The 12,806-nt window shown below is 47.8% G+C and overlaps 9 non-coding genes and 2 pseudogenes across 9 annotated transcripts; all 11 read left to right on the forward strand.

Moving 5' to 3' along the window:
- The first annotated feature begins 886 nt into the window (after positions 1-886).
- Positions 887-1,005, forward strand: LOC125732282 (5S ribosomal RNA). Its single transcript, XR_007391711.1, has one exon. It is a non-coding gene; the product is annotated as a 5S ribosomal RNA (ribosomal RNA).
- A 1,044-nt stretch (positions 1,006-2,049) lies between these two features.
- On the forward strand, positions 2,050-2,168 carry LOC125732713 (5S ribosomal RNA). Its single transcript, XR_007392084.1, has one exon. It is a non-coding gene; the product is annotated as a 5S ribosomal RNA (ribosomal RNA).
- Positions 2,169-3,212: 1,044 nt separating this feature from the next.
- LOC125732725 (5S ribosomal RNA) lies at positions 3,213-3,331 on the forward strand. Its single transcript, XR_007392095.1, has one exon. It is a non-coding gene; the product is annotated as a 5S ribosomal RNA (ribosomal RNA).
- A 1,043-nt stretch (positions 3,332-4,374) lies between these two features.
- On the forward strand, positions 4,375-4,493 carry LOC125732736 (5S ribosomal RNA). The gene has a single exon (XR_007392106.1). It is a non-coding gene; the product is annotated as a 5S ribosomal RNA (ribosomal RNA).
- Positions 4,494-5,537: 1,044 nt separating this feature from the next.
- On the forward strand, positions 5,538-5,656 carry LOC125728553 (5S ribosomal RNA). Its single transcript, XR_007389175.1, has one exon. It is a non-coding gene; the product is annotated as a 5S ribosomal RNA (ribosomal RNA).
- A 1,044-nt stretch (positions 5,657-6,700) lies between these two features.
- LOC125729464 (5S ribosomal RNA) lies at positions 6,701-6,809 on the forward strand (annotated as a pseudogene).
- A 1,044-nt stretch (positions 6,810-7,853) lies between these two features.
- On the forward strand, positions 7,854-7,962 carry LOC125731076 (5S ribosomal RNA; annotated as a pseudogene).
- Positions 7,963-9,006: 1,044 nt separating this feature from the next.
- LOC125732748 (5S ribosomal RNA) lies at positions 9,007-9,125 on the forward strand. The gene has a single exon (XR_007392117.1). It is a non-coding gene; the product is annotated as a 5S ribosomal RNA (ribosomal RNA).
- A 1,044-nt stretch (positions 9,126-10,169) lies between these two features.
- LOC125732760 (5S ribosomal RNA) lies at positions 10,170-10,288 on the forward strand. Its single transcript, XR_007392128.1, has one exon. It is a non-coding gene; the product is annotated as a 5S ribosomal RNA (ribosomal RNA).
- A 1,043-nt stretch (positions 10,289-11,331) lies between these two features.
- LOC125732771 (5S ribosomal RNA) lies at positions 11,332-11,450 on the forward strand. The gene has a single exon (XR_007392139.1). It is a non-coding gene; the product is annotated as a 5S ribosomal RNA (ribosomal RNA).
- Positions 11,451-12,493: 1,043 nt separating this feature from the next.
- LOC125732783 (5S ribosomal RNA) lies at positions 12,494-12,612 on the forward strand. The gene has a single exon (XR_007392150.1). It is a non-coding gene; the product is annotated as a 5S ribosomal RNA (ribosomal RNA).
- Positions 12,613-12,806: the final 194 nt, after the last annotated feature.

Consider the following 12,806-nt stretch of genomic DNA (forward strand, 5'->3'; position numbering starts at 1 on the left):
GTGCTGTAAGCTGTTCTTGCCTTTATTCCACCAGGGGGCGATCTTCTCGCAAACTTGAAGACTCCCCATTCACGTTTTGCAACTTATTATTAATAATAAAGATATACAGCTTTTTACGCACAGTTTTAAACAAAGTACTGATATAATTCCTCTTCAACTCACCGCTTTGTTTTCTATGTAAAATCCACTTCGCCACAGAAGACTCGATACTATTGGCACAGCAAGGTCTGCTCTTCTCCTCCTTTCAAAACTTGCTAAAAGCTGTATTTAAAACAGCAGGCTGGCCGTGTTAATTCACACCTTTCCATGCCGGCTTAACGTGTAGGTTAGTGGGCATCACAGAGGAATTAGGGATGGAAACTTCTTTGCTGGTGGTAGAAGCGGTCTGGTGAATTTTTAGAGAGAAGAGGCCGTCAATGTTTGAATGTAGAAAATTGTTCTGGCTGCAGTATGGACCTGTAGCTGCCAGTGTTCTGACAGCGCGACGTTCTGGGGAAGCATGCGATTGAGCAGCCACCAGTGGGCTTCGTGCGGCGGAGATTTTGTGGCCGTTAGCGGAGTTGATAACAGAGGGTCGTTAGGAGAAGCCTGCATGCGGTAGGCAAAGGAGTAATGTTTGCCGGCGGGGGACGTGCGGCGATTAACCTGTGCGCTAGTGAAAAGGGGTTAAAGAGAAGCAAGTGTGCGGATGCGGAAAGAACGGAATAATTGCCGTAGGCTGCCGGCTGAGCAGTTTGGTGAATGTTTGGTGTGGGTCCGGCGCTGCCGATTGGATGGTGGGGCTGCAGTGTGAGTCAGATAAAAAACCAGGAGTAGGATGCGATGGGACTAACTGGCGTGTATAGACGCGTGTGGTACAAAAGGGCTGTCTTTGGTAGCGTCTCTCGCTTACGGCCATACCACCCTGAACACGCCCGATCTCGTCCGATCTCGGAAGCTAAGCAGTGTCGGGCCTGGTTAGTACTTGGATGGGAGACCGCCTGGGAATACCAGGTGCTGTAAGCTTTTCTCACTTTTACTTTATACAGGGGGCGCTCCACTTCACGATTAATTTAAATCTATCACTCCCCTTCCATTTTACTTTTTTTTCTTCTCTCTCTCTCTCATTCATAAAGGCAGCTTTTACACACCGTTTAACTCTAAATACTGCCTGGTAATACTAGGTGCTGTAAGCTGTTCTTGCCTTTATTCCACCAGGGGGCGATCTTCTCGCAAACTTGAAGACTCCCCATTCACGTTTTGCAACTTATTATTAATAATAAAGATATACAGCTTTTTACGCACAGTTTTAAACAAAGTACTGATATCATTCCTCTTCAACTCACCGCTTTGTTTTCTATGTAAAATCCACTTCGCCACAGAAGACTCGATACTATTGGCACAGCAAGGTCTGCTCTTCTCCTCCTTTCAAAACTTGCTAAAAGCTGTATTTAAAACAGCAGGCTGGCCGTGTTAATTCACACCTTTCCATGCCGGCTTAATGTGTAGGTTAGTGGGCATCACAGAGGAATTAGGGATGGAAACTTCTTTGCTGGTGGTAGAAGCGGTCTGGTGAATTTTTAGAGAGAAGAGGCCGTCAATGTTTGAATGTAGAAAATTGTTCTGGCTGCAGTATGGACCTGTAGCTGCCAGTGTTCTGACAGCGCGACGTTCTGGGGAAGCATGTGATTGAGCAGCCACCAGTGGGCTTCGTGCGGCGGAGATTTTGTGGCCGTTAGCGGAGTTGATAACAGAGGGTCGTTAGGAGAAGCCTGCATGCGGTAGGCAAAGGAGTAATGTTTGCCGGCGGGGGACGTGCGGCGATTAACCTGTGCGCTAGTGAAAAGGGGTTAAAGAGAAGCAAGTGTGCGGATGCGGAAAGAACGGAATAATTGCCGTAGGCTGCCGGCTGAGCAGTTTGGTGAATGTTTGGTGTGGGTCCGGCGCTGCCGATTGGATGGTGGGGCTGCAGTGTGAGTCAGATAAAAAACCAGGAGTAGGATGCGATGGGACTAACTGGCGTGTATAGACGCGTGTGGTACAAAAGGGCTGTCTTTGGTAGCGTCTCTCGCTTACGGCCATACCACCCTGAACACGCCCGATCTCGTCCGATCTCGGAAGCTAAGCAGGGTCGGGCCTGGTTAGTACTTGGATGGGAGACCGCCTGGGAATACCAGGTGCTGTAAGCTTTTCTCACTTTTACTTTATACAGGGGGCGCTCCACTTCACGATTAATTTAAATCTATCACTCCCCTTCCATTTTACTTTTTTTTCTTCTCTCTCTCTCTCATTCATAAAGGCAGCTTTTACACACCGTTTAACTCTAAATACTGCCTGGTAATACTAGGTGCTGTAAGCTGTTCTTGCCTTTATTCCACCAGGGGGCGATCTTCTCGCAAACTTGAAGACTCCCCATTCACGTTTTGCAACTTATTATTAATAATAAAGATATACAGCTTTTTACGCACAGTTTTAAACAAAGTACTGATATAATTCCTCTTCAACTCACCGCTTTGTTTTCTATGTAAAATCCACTTCGCCACAGAAGACTCGATACTATTGGCACAGCAAGGTCTGCTCTTCTCCTCCTTTCAAAACTTGCTAAAAGCTGTATTTAAAACAGCAGGCTGGCCGTGTTAATTCACACCTTTCCATGCCGGCTTAACGTGTAGGTTAGTGGGCATCACAGAGGAATTAGGGATGGAAACTTCTTTGCTGGTGGTAGAAGCGGTCTGGTGAATTTTTAGAGAGAAGAGACCGTCAATGTTTGAATGTAGAAAATTGTTCTGGCTGCAGTATGGACCTGTAGCTGCCAGTGTTCTGACAGCGCGACGTTCTGGGGAAGCATGTGATTGAGCAGCCACCAGTGGGCTTCGTGCGGCGGAGATTTTGTGGCCGTTAGCGGAGTTGATAACAGAGGGTCGTTAGGAGAAGCCTGCATGCGGTAGGCAAAGGAGTAATGTTTGCCGGCGGGGGACGTGCGGCGATTAACCTGTGCGCTAGTGAAAAGGGGTTAAAGAGAAGCAAGTGTGCGGATGCGGAAAGAACGGAATAATTGCCGTAGGCTGCCGGCTGAGCAGTTTGGTGAATGTTTGGTGTGGGTCCGGCGCTGCCGATTGGATGGTGGGGCTGCAGTGTGAGTCAGATAGAAAACCAGGAGTAGGATGCGATGGGACTAACTGGCGTGTATAGACGCGTGTGGTACAAAAGGGCTGTCTTTGGTAGCGTCTCTCGCTTACGGCCATACCACCCTGAACACGCCCGATCTCGTCCGATCTCGGAAGCTAAGCAGGGTCGGGCCTGGTTAGTACTTGGATGGGAGACCGCCTGGGAATACCAGGTGCTGTAAGCTTTTCTCACTTTTACTTTATGCAGGGGGCGCTCCACTTCACGATTAATTTAAATCTATCACTCCCCTTCCATTTTACTTTTTTTTTTCTCTCTCTCTCTCATTCATAAAGGCAGCTTTTACACACCGTTTAACTCTAAATACTGCCTGGTAATACTAGGTGCTGTAAGCTGTTCTTGCCTTTATTCCACCAGGGGGCGATCTTCTCGCAAACTTGAAGACTCCCCATTCACGTTTTGCAACTTATTATTAATAATAAAGATATACAGCTTTTTACGCACAGTTTTAAACAAAGTACTGATATAATTCCTCTTCAACTCACCGCTTTGTTTTCTATGTAAAATCCACTTCGCCACAGAAGACTCGATACTATTGGCACAGCAAGGTCTGCTCTTCTCCTCCTTTCAAAACTTGCTAAAAGCTGTATTTAAAACAGCAGGCTGGCCGTGTTAATTCACACCTTTCCATGCCGGCTTAACGTGTAGGTTAGTGGGCATCACAGAGGAATTAGGGATGGAAACTTCTTTGCTGGTGGTAGAAGCGGTCTGGTGAATTTTTAGAGAGAAGAGGCCGTCAATGTTTGAATGTAGAAAATTGTTCTGGCTGCAGTATGGACCTGTAGCTGCCAGTGTTCTGACAGCGCGACGTTCTGGGGAAGCATGTGATTGAGCAGCCACCAGTGGGCTTCGTGCGGCGGAGATTTTGTGGCCGTTAGCGGAGTTGATAACAGAGGGTCGTTAGGAGAAGCCTGCATGCGGTAGGCAAAGGAGTAATGTTTGCCGGCGGGGGACGTGCGGCGATTAACCTGTGCGGCAGTGAAAAGGAGTTAAAGAGAAGCAAGTGTGCGGATGCGGAAAGAACGGAATAATTGCCGTAGGCTGCCGGCTGAGCAGTTTGGTGAATGTTTGGTGTGGGTCCGGCGCTGCCGATTGGATGGTGGGGCTGCAGTGTGAGTCAGATAGAAAACCAGGAGTAGGATGCGATGGGACTAACTGGCGTGTATAGACGCGTGTGGTACAAAAGGGCTGTCTTTGGTAGCGTCTCTCGCTTACGGCCATACCACCCTGAACACGCCCGATCTCGTCCGATCTCGGAAGCTAAGCAGGGTCGGGCCTGGTTAGTACTTGGATGGGAGACCGCCTGGGAATACCAGGTGCTGTAAGCTTTTCTCACTTTTACTTTATACAGGGGGCGCTCCACTTCACGATTAATTTAAATCTATCACTCCCCTTCCATTTTACTTTTTTTTCTTCTCTCTCTCTCTCATTCATAAAGGCAGCTTTTACACACCGTTTAACTCTAAATACTGCCTGGTAATACTAGGTGCTGTAAGCTGTTCTTGCCTTTATTCCACCAGGGGGCGATCTTCTCGCAAACTTGAAGACTCCCCATTCACGTTTTGCAACTTATTATTAATAATAAAGATATACAGCTTTTTACGCACAGTTTTAAACAAAGTACTGATATAATTCCTCTTCAACTCACCGCTTTGTTTTCTATGTAAAATCCACTTCGCCACAGAAGACTCGATACTATTGGCACAGCAAGGTCTGCTCTTCTCCTCCTTTCAAAACTTGCTAAAAGCTGTATTTAAAACAGCAGGCTGGCCGTGTTAATTCACACCTTTCCATGCCGGCTTAACGTGTAGGTTAGTGGGCATCACAGAGGAATTAGGGATGGAAACTTCTTTGCTGGTGGTAGAAGCGGTCTGGTGAATTTTTAGAGAGAAGAGGCCGTCAATGTTTGAATGTAGAAAATTGTTCTGGCTGCAGTATGGACCTGTAGCTGCCAGTGTTCTGACAGCGCGACGTTCTGGGGAAGCATGTGATTGAGCAGCCACCAGTGGGCTTCGTGCGGCGGAGATTTTGTGGCCGTTAGCGGAGTTGATAACAGAGGGTCGTTAGGAGAAGCCTGCATGCGGTAGGCAAAGGAGTAATGTTTGCCGGCGGGGGACGTGCGGCGATTAACCTGTGCGCTAGTGAAAAGGGGTTAAAGAGAAGCAAGTGTGCGGATGCGGAAAGAACGGAATAATTGCCGTAGGCTGCCGGCTGAGCAGTTTGGTGAATGTTTGGTGTGGGTCCGGCGCTGCCGATTGGATGGTGGGGCTGCAGTGTGAGTCAGATAGAAAACCAGGAGTAGGATGCGATGGGACTAACTGGCGTGTATAGACGCGTGTGGTACAAAAGGGCTGTCTTTGGTAGCGTCTCTCGCTTACGGCCATACCACCCTGAACACGCCCGATCTCGTCCGAACTCGGAAGCTAAGCAGGGTCGGGCCTGGTTAGTACTTGGATGGGAGACCGCCTGGGAATACCAGGTGCTGTAAGCTTTTCTCACTTTTACTTTATACAGGGGGCGCTCCACTTCACGATTAATTTAAATCTATCACTCCCCTTCCATTTTACTTTTTTTTCTTCTCTCTCTCTCTCATTCATAAAGGCAGCTTTTACACACCGTTTAACTCTAAATACTGCCTGGTAATACTAGGTGCTGTAAGCTGTTCTTGCCTTTATTCCACCAGGGGGCGATCTTCTCGCAAACTTGAAGACTCCCCATTCACGTTTTGCAACTTATTATTAATAATAAAGATATACAGCTTTTTACGCACAGTTTTAAACAAAGTACTGATATCATTCCTCTTCAACTCACCGCTTTGTTTTCTATGTAAAATCCACTTCGCCACAGAAGACTCGATACTATTGGCACAGCAAGGTCTGCTCTTCTCCTCCTTTCAAAACTTGCTAAAAGCTGTATTTAAAACAGCAGGCTGGCCGTGTTAATTCACACCTTTCCATGCCGGCTTAATGTGTAGGTTAGTGGGCATCACAGAGGAATTAGGGATGGAAACTTCTTTGCTGGTGGTAGAAGCGGTCTGGTGAATTTTTAGAGAGAAGAGGCCGTCAATGTTTGAATGTAGAAAATTGTTCTGGCTGCAGTATGGACCTGTAGCTGCCAGTGTTCTGACAGCGCGACGTTCTGGGGAAGCATGTGATTGAGCAGCCACCAGTGGGCTTCGTGCGGCGGAGATTTTGTGGCCGTTAGCGGAGTTGATAACAGAGGGTCGTTAGGAGAAGCCTGCATGCGGTAGGCAAAGGAGTAATGTTTGCCGGCGGGGGACGTGCGGCGATTAACCTGTGCGCTAGTGAAAAGGGGTTAAAGAGAAGCAAGTGTGCGGATGCGGAAAGAACGGAATAATTGCAGTAGGCTGCCGGCTGAGCAGTTTGGTGAATGTTTGGTGTGGGTCCGGCGCTGCCGATTGGATGGTGGGGCTGCAGTGTGAGTCAGATAGAAAACCAGGAGTAGGATGCGATGGGACTAACTGGCGTGTATAGACGCGTGTGGTACAAAAGGGCTGTCTTTGGTAGCGTCTCTCGCTTACGGCCATACCACCCTGAACACGCCCGATCTCGGAAGCTAAGCAGGGTCGGGCCTGGTTAGTACTTGGATGGGAGACCGCCTGGGAATACCAGGTGCTGTAAGCTTTTCTCACTTTTACTTTATACAGGGGGCGCTCCACTTCACGATTAATTTAAATCTATCACTCCCCTTCCATTTTACTTTTTTTTCTTCTCTCTCTCTCTCATTCATAAAGGCAGCTTTTACACACCGTTTAACTCTAAATACTGCCTGGTAATACTAGGTGCTGTAAGCTGTTCTTGCCTTTATTCCACCAGGGGGCGATCTTCTCGCAAACTTGAAGACTCCCCATTCACGTTTTGCAACTTATTATTAATAATAAAGATATACAGCTTTTTACGCACAGTTTTAAACAAAGTACTGATATCATTCCTCTTCAACTCACCGCTTTGTTTTCTATGTAAAATCCACTTCGCCACAGAAGACTCGATACTATTGGCACAGCAAGGTCTGCTCTTCTCCTCCTTTCAAAACTTGCTAAAAGCTGTATTTAAAACAGCAGGCTGGCCGTGTTAATTCACACCTTTCCATGCCGGCTTAACGTGTAGGTTAGTGGGCATCACAGAGGAATTAGGGATGGAAACTTCTTTGCTGGTGGTAGAAGCGGTCTGGTGAATTTTTAGAGAGAAGAGGCCGTCAATGTTTGAATGTAGAAAATTGTTCTGGCTGCAGTATGGACCTGTAGCTGCCAGTGTTCTGACAGCGCGACGTTCTGGGGAAGCATGTGATTGAGCAGCCACCAGTGGGCTTCGTGCGGCGGAGATTTTGTGGCCGTTAGCGGAGTTGATAACAGAGGGTCGTTAGGAGAAGCCTGCATGCGGTAGGCAAAGGAGTAATGTTTGCCGGCGGGGGACGTGCGGCGATTAACCTGTGCGCTAGTGAAAAGGGGTTAAAGAGAAGCAAGTGTGCGGATGCGGAAAGAACGGAATAATTGCAGTAGGCTGCCGGCTGAGCAGTTTGGTGAATGTTTGGTGTGGGTCCGGCGCTGCCGATTGGATGGTGGGGCTGCAGTGTGAGTCAGATAAAAAACCAGGAGTAGGATGCGATGGGACTAACTGGCGTGTATAGACGCGTGTGGTACAAAAGGGCTGTCTTTGGTAGCGTCTCTCGCTTACGGCCATACCACCCTGAACACGCCCGATCTCGGAAGCTAAGCAGGGTCGGGCCTGGTTAGTACTTGGATGGGAGACCGCCTGGGAATACCAGGTGTTGTAAGCTTTTCTCACTTTTACTTTATACAGGGGGCGCTCCACTTCACGATTAATTTAAATCTATCACTCCCCTTCCATTTTACTTTTTTTTCTTCTCTCTCTCTCTCATTCATAAAGGCAGCTTTTACACACCGTTTAACTCTAAATACTGCCTGGTAATACTAGGTGCTGTAAGCTGTTCTTGCCTTTATTCCACCAGGGGGCGATCTTCTCGCAAACTTGAAGACTCCCCATTCACGTTTTGCAACTTATTATTAATAATAAAGATATACAGCTTTTTACGCACAGTTTTAAACAAAGTACTGATATCATTCCTCTTCAACTCACCGCTTTGTTTTCTATGTAAAATCCACTTCGCCACAGAAGACTCGATACTATTGGCACAGCAAGGTCTGCTCTTCTCCTCCTTTCAAAACTTGCTAAAAGCTGTATTTAAAACAGCAGGCTGGCCGTGTTAATTCACACCTTTCCATGCCGGCTTAACGTGTAGGTTAGTGGGCATCACAGAGGAATTAGGGATGGAAACTTCTTTGCTGGTGGTAGAAGCGGTCTGGTGAATTTTTAGAGAGAAGAGGCCGTCAATGTTTGAATGTAGAAAATTGTTCTGGCTGCAGTATGGACCTGTAGCTGCCAGTGTTCTGACAGCGCGACGTTCTGGGGAAGCATGTGATTGAGCAGCCACCAGTGGGCTTCGTGCGGCGGAGATTTTGTGGCCGTTAGCGGAGTTGATAACAGAGGGTCGTTAGGAGAAGCCTGCATGCGGTAGGCAAAGGAGTAATGTTTGCCGGCGGGGGACGTGCGGCGATTAACCTGTGCGCTAGTGAAAAGGGGTTAAAGAGAAGCAAGTGTGCGGATGCGGAAAGAACGGAATAATTGCCGTAGGCTGCCGGCTGAGCAGTTTGGTGAATGTTTGGTGTGGGTCCGGCGCTGCCGATTGGATGGTGGGGCTGCAGTGTGAGTCAGATAAAAAACCAGGAGTAGGATGCGATGGGACTAACTGGCGTGTATAGACGCGTGTGGTACAAAAGGGCTGTCTTTGGTAGCGTCTCTCGCTTACGGCCATACCACCCTGAACACGCCCGATCTCGTCCGATCTCGGAAGCTAAGCAGGGTCGGGCCTGGTTAGTACTTGGATGGGAGACCGCCTGGGAATACCAGGTGCTGTAAGCTTTTCTCACTTTTACTTTATACAGGGGGCGCTCCACTTCACGATTAATTTAAATCTATCACTCCCCTTCCATTTTACTTTTTTTTCTTCTCTCTCTCTCTCATTCATAAAGGCAGCTTTTACACACCGTTTAACTCTAAATACTGCCTGGTAATACTAGGTGCTGTAAGCTGTTCTTGCCTTTATTCCACCAGGGGGCGATCTTCTCGCAAACTTGAAGACTCCCCATTCACGTTTTGCAACTTATTATTAATAATAAAGATATACAGCTTTTTACGCACAGTTTTAAACAAAGTACTGATATCATTCCTCTTCAACTCACCGCTTTGTTTTCTATGTAAAATCCACTTCGCCACAGAAGACTCGATACTATTGGCACAGCAAGGTCTGCTCTTCTCCTCCTTTCAAAACTTGCTAAAAGCTGTATTTAAAACAGCAGGCTGGCCGTGTTAATTCACACCTTTCCATGCCGGCTTAATGTGTAGGTTAGTGGGCATCACAGAGGAATTAGGGATGGAAACTTCTTTGCTGGTGGTAGAAGCGGTCTGGTGAATTTTTAGAGAGAAGAGGCCGTCAATGTTTGAATGTAGAAAATTGTTCTGGCTGCAGTATGGACCTGTAGCTGCCAGTGTTCTGACAGCGCGACGTTCTGGGGAAGCATGTGATTGAGCAGCCACCAGTGGGCTTCGTGCGGCGGAGATTTTGTGGCCGTTAGCGGAGTTGATAACAGAGGGTCGTTAGGAGAAGCCTGCATGCGGTAGGCAAAGGAGTAATGTTTGCCGGCGGGGGACGTGCGGCGATTAACCTGTGCGCTAGTGAAAAGGGGTTAAAGAGAAGCAAGTGTGCGGATGCGGAAAGAACGGAATAATTGCCGTAGGCTGCCGGCTGAGCAGTTTGGTGAATGTTTGGTGTGGGTCCGGCGCTGCCGATTGGATGGTGGGGCTGCAGTGTGAGTCAGATAAAAAACCAGGAGTAGGATGCGATGGGACTAACTGGCGTGTATAGACGCGTGTGGTACAAAAGGGCTGTCTTTGGTAGCGTCTCTCGCTTACGGCCATACCACCCTGAACACGCCCGATCTCGTCCGATCTCGGAAGCTAAGCAGGGTCGGGCCTGGTTAGTACTTGGATGGGAGACCGCCTGGGAATACCAGGTGCTGTAAGCTTTTCTCACTTTTACTTTATGCAGGGGGCGCTCCACTTCACGATTAATTTAAATCTATCACTCCCCTTCCATTTTACTTTTTTTTTTCTCTCTCTCTCTCATTCATAAAGGCAGCTTTTACACACCGTTTAACTCTAAATACTGCCTGGTAATACTAGGTGCTGTAAGCTGTTCTTGCCTTTATTCCACCAGGGGGCGATCTTCTCGCAAACTTGAAGACTCCCCATTCACGTTTTGCAACTTATTATTAATAATAAAGATATACAGCTTTTTACGCACAGTTTTAAACAAAGTACTGATATAATTCCTCTTCAACTCACCGCTTTGTTTTCTATGTAAAATCCACTTCGCCACAGAAGACTCGATACTATTGGCACAGCAAGGTCTGCTCTTCTCCTCCTTTCAAAACTTGCTAAAAGCTGTATTTAAAACAGCAGGCTGGCCGTGTTAATTCACACCTTTCCATGCCGGCTTAACGTGTAGGTTAGTGGGCATCACAGAGGAATTAGGGATGGAAACTTCTTTGCTGGTGGTAGAAGCGGTCTGGTGAATTTTTAGAGAGAAGAGGCCGTCAATGTTTGAATGTAGAAAATTGTTCTGGCTGCAGTATGGACCTGTAGCTGCCAGTGTTCTGACAGCGCGACGTTCTGGGGAAGCATGTGATTGAGCAGCCACCAGTGGGCTTCGTGCGGCGGAGATTTTGTGGCCGTTAGCGGAGTTGATAACAGAGGGTCGTTAGGAGAAGCCTGCATGCGGTAGGCAAAGGAGTAATGTTTGCCGGCGGGGGACGTGCGGCGATTAACCTGTGCGGCAGTGAAAAGGAGTTAAAGAGAAGCAAGTGTGCGGATGCGGAAAGAACGGAATAATTGCCGTAGGCTGCCGGCTGAGCAGTTTGGTGAATGTTTGGTGTGGGTCCGGCGCTGCCGATTGGATGGTGGGGCTGCAGTGTGAGTCAGATAAAAAACCAGGAGTAGGATGCGATGGGACTAACTGGCGTGTATAGACGCGTGTGGTACAAAAGGGCTGTCTTTGGTAGCGTCTCTCGCTTACGGCCATACCACCCTGAACACGCCCGATCTCGTCCGATCTCGGAAGCTAAGCAGGGTCGGGCCTGGTTAGTACTTGGATGGGAGACCGCCTGGGAATACCAGGTGCTGTAAGCTTTTCTCACTTTTACTTTATACAGGGGGCGCTCCACTTCACGATTAATTTAAATCTATCACTCCCCTTCCATTTTACTTTTTTTTTTCTCTCTCTCTCTCATTCATAAAGGCAGCTTTTACACACCGTTTAACTCTAAATACTGCCTGGTAATACTAGGTGCTGTAAGCTGTTCTTGCCTTTATTCCACCAGGGGGCGATCTTCTCGCAAACTTGAAGACTCCCCATTCACGTTTTGCAACTTATTATTAATAATAAAGATATACAGCTTTTTACGCACAGTTTTAAACAAAGTACTGATATAATTCCTCTTCAACTCACCGCTTTGTTTTCTATGTAAAATCCACTTCGCCACAGAAGACTCGATACTATTGGCACAGCAAGGTCTGCTCTTCTCCTCCTTTCAAAACTTGCTAAAAGCTGTATTTAAAACAGCAGGCTGGCCGTGTTAATTCACACCTTTCCATGCCGGCTTAACGTGTAGGTTAGTGGGCATCACAGAGGAATTAGGGATGGAAACTTCTTTGCTGGTGGTAGAAGCGGTCTGGTGAATTTTTAGAGAGAAGAGGCCGTCAATGTTTGAATGTAGAAAATTGTTCTGGCTGCAGTATGGACCTGTAGCTGCCAGTGTTCTGACAGCGCGACGTTCTGGGGAAGCATGTGATTGAGCAGCCACCAGTGGGCTTCGTGCGGCGGAGATTTTGTGGCCGTTAGCGGAGTTGATAACAGAGGGTCGTTAGGAGAAGCCTGCATGCGGTAGGCAAAGGAGTAATGTTTGCCGGCGGGGGACGTGCGGCGATTAACCTGTGCGGCAGTGAAAAGGAGTTAAAGAGAAGCAAGTGTGCGGATGCGGAAAGAACGGAATAATTGCCGTAGGCTGCCGGCTGAGCAGTTTGGTGAATGTTTGGTGTGGGTCCGGCGCTGCCGATTGGATGGTGGGGCTGCAGTGTGAGTCAGATAGAAAACCAGGAGTAGGATGCGATGGGACTAACTGGCGTGTATAGACGCGTGTGGTACAAAAGGGCTGTCTTTGGTAGCGTCTCTCGCTTACGGCCATACCACCCTGAACACGCCCGATCTCGTCCGATCTCGGAAGCTAAGCAGGGTCGGGCCTGGTTAGTACTTGGATGGGAGACCGCCTGGGAATACCAGGTGCTGTAAGCTTTTCTCACTTTTACTTTATACAGGGGGCGCTCCACTTCACGATTAATTTAAATCTATCACTCCCCTTCCATTTTACTTTTTTTTCTTCTCTCTCTCTCTCATTCATAAAGGCAGCTTTTACACACCGTTTAACTCTAAATACTGCCTGGTAATACTAGGTGCTGTAAGCTGTTCTTGCCTTTATTCCACCAGGG

The sequence above is a fragment of the Brienomyrus brachyistius genome, chromosome 2 (assembly GCF_023856365.1).
Source record: "Brienomyrus brachyistius isolate T26 chromosome 2, BBRACH_0.4, whole genome shotgun sequence".
NCBI lineage: Eukaryota > Metazoa > Chordata > Actinopteri > Osteoglossiformes > Mormyridae > Brienomyrus > Brienomyrus brachyistius.